Raw genomic sequence first — 2,924 nt, 5'->3', positions numbered from 1 at the left:
ATCTGTACATGTTTACAGTTAAATTATCAAATATAATGTATTTATCTGTTTCAAGGCTCTCAGAATATCAGTCGCTGAAGAGTCAGGTAGGAGGCTCAGGGCTACACAGTAATACAGTAGAAAACCAACATTAAATGTTTCTGACTTTCACCATTGTCATATAACAGAGTGGGGAGTGTTGACTTGCATTTAGAGCACTTCACTTGTGCTCTGAGAAGGTTGCAGGTATCCGGGTCGATCCCCACAGTCTGCACTCTGGGTCTCCGAGCAAGACCCTTAACCCCACACTGCTCTCCGGGTGCCGCACGATGGCAGCCCACTGTTTCCCAAGGGGGTGGGTTAAATGCAGAGGTAAATTTCTCCAGTGTGAGATCAATAAAGTTAAATTATTATTATAGAAGCTGTGTTTGAACCTCTACCCTTACCCTTAAATCTCTCAACCATTATATAGAGCAGGAACTATATAGTTAATTGACCCTTTAAACAGATGATTAATACTCTTTGCTCCACGTCAGTCACATACCTCCACCTCACCACATAGTGCCTGTGCCATCTTTGTTCTTTGTTGCCGCCACAACTAGTCCCATAATGCTTTGTGAGGAGATCTCTCTTTTTTTGCAGATAGGAAGGGTGCTAAATGCAGAAAAACACGTGTTAACCTGGTATTTTCAGTAGGAAAGAGGTTTAAGATTATTCAACGCAGTAAAAAGGTGTTTGCACAAAACAGATCCAACCCCATGCTTTCATATATTTTAGAATAATGTCTTGTAGGAATAAGTCAGGATCTTCTCACATTTTTATAGAGGAATTTAGTAGAACTCTTCTGTAAATGGCATTGGTTTATTTCTCACCACCCAGTTTCAGAACAGTAGCGGTCTTATGACTCAATGGCTGCAGTACTCCAATGTATGGTTACAAATCAAACCTAAATAATCACCCTTCCACTTCTGTGCTTCACCGTAGAGTTGGTTTGTGCAAATTCACAGACCTTTTTTCCCCAGATGTTTTCTCATGTCAAAAACGTAATCTAGTATTAAGTTTTTCTGAGTTTTAAACGGTTGGATCTTAGGGTGAAGTTGCAGGCCTCGTTTCTCCTGGGAATACTGGTTAAATTGGTGTGTTATAAATGGTCTTTAGCTTTCCAGATTAACACAAAGAAACAATTACAAAGAAACATTGCACTCCCGACAAGACTCTGGCTTTTGGGGACAGTCACTCTCTTGCAAGATAGATTCAATAAACACCCTTTTAGAATAAACTAAGTATTTCCAAGTGGATGGATTCACTGACCTGGGACCCAGTAAAACGCATCGGACTAACACCAGCAGATGGCATGGCTTTTCAGACCGTCAGTGACTGTGGAACTCTATTCGGATCACCAGGCGATTCTCATCAATCTTTCCTCCTGATTTAGGGTGACTGTGGCTCGGGAGGTAGGTTTTCATCCTAAAACCAGTAGTTTGTCAATTTCAGCAGCTTCTCTGTTGTCGTGTCCCTTGAAAAGACACTTGACCCACCTCGCCTGCTGTTGGTGGTCAGAGGGCTTGCTGGCACCCATATATGGCAAACTTGCTTCTGTCATCCTGCCCCAGGGCAGACGTGGTTACAGTATAGCTTTCCACATCAACATGTGGTAAGACACACTCACCTAGATACATTAATAAAGCACTTTAGAGTCCTCTGACTTAATAAAGTGCCATGTAGTGTGTAAAAAGAGAATGTATTTTTATCTCAAAGTAAACTCTGAACCCCTGAGTCCAGTTAATTTTGATGAGCTTTGATTCAGGAGTGGCTAGAATGCGGATGTAACCTTTGTAGGCCATGTCCTGGACACCTCTGTGTATGGTAACTCTTTAAAACAGATTCTAGCTGCAGTGTTTGTATCGAAATCCACTCCAGGTAACAGTTAACCCTGTTGGTTTTGAATGTGTTTATTTTTCCTTTTCCCTTTCATTTAGGAAGTTCTCAGTTGTTGACTATAATACAAACAATTTTGGTTAAAATCCTTTAAAACCCCAACTAAAAAGACTCCAAATTTTGTTTTCCAACCACTTAACTTTCCGTAAAGGTTCAGACAGAGCCCTCTGAAAATTCAGCTTATATAGCAGTGACTTTGTGTGACTCATTCTCTTTCGAGGACATCAGTTAAGGCCTGCTGGACATTAAGTCTAGTTCTTACCATGACTGAATGGCTAATGTTGAAAAATGCCTGAATTATTAACAAATCATTCATTTATTTTTCCTATGTTATTCAGACATTTTTAAGAAGGGTTATAGATAGCTGTAATCAACATTAAGAGATATATTATAGAAAAACCTTAAAATTCTATTTATGTGTGACTACATGCATCTGGTTGTATTTCTATTAGCTAACAGGGACACACAGCTAGGCAGGTGCATGAATAAAAGCGGCAAAAACACCAACCAAATCCTAAAGGCATCGTTTGCTGGGTATGAACTACTGTGTTCCTCAGCTTGTATTATGGCCAATGTGACGATCAACTGGAGTGACAGCAGCTTTCTAGAAGCATCATCTGCAGCTGATAAGACAAGTTGTAGCCTGAAAACAAACCACACACACACATACACACATTGTATTTGCACAAGAAGCACCAACGTTGCTCAGATTAGTCATCCAGGTATGGTTTATTGTTCTCCAAAGTGCACTGACACAACACAGAGCATGAACAAAAGTGAGCACAATAAATAAAAATTTCCAGCAATGATGCCTCTAGTAAAAAAACAAAACACACATAATAAAACAATCATTTTACAATGTATTTCACCATGTTTAGTGAAGACAGAAAAAGGGTTTTTATTTACAGTAGAGACATGTTTATGATGCCTCACTGCTGAAAATTCTGAAAACTTCAGTTTATGATGATAAAGTGAACCTTGAATAAATCTTTAATAGTGTTGTAGAC

The sequence above is a fragment of the Cyprinodon variegatus genome, unplaced genomic scaffold (assembly GCF_000732505.1).
Source record: "Cyprinodon variegatus isolate N-32 unplaced genomic scaffold, C_variegatus-1.0 Scaffold4, whole genome shotgun sequence".
Classification (NCBI taxonomy): domain Eukaryota; kingdom Metazoa; phylum Chordata; class Actinopteri; order Cyprinodontiformes; family Cyprinodontidae; genus Cyprinodon; species Cyprinodon variegatus.
The sequence above is the reverse complement of the archived record's forward strand: the minus strand, read 5'-3'. Positions refer to the sequence as shown.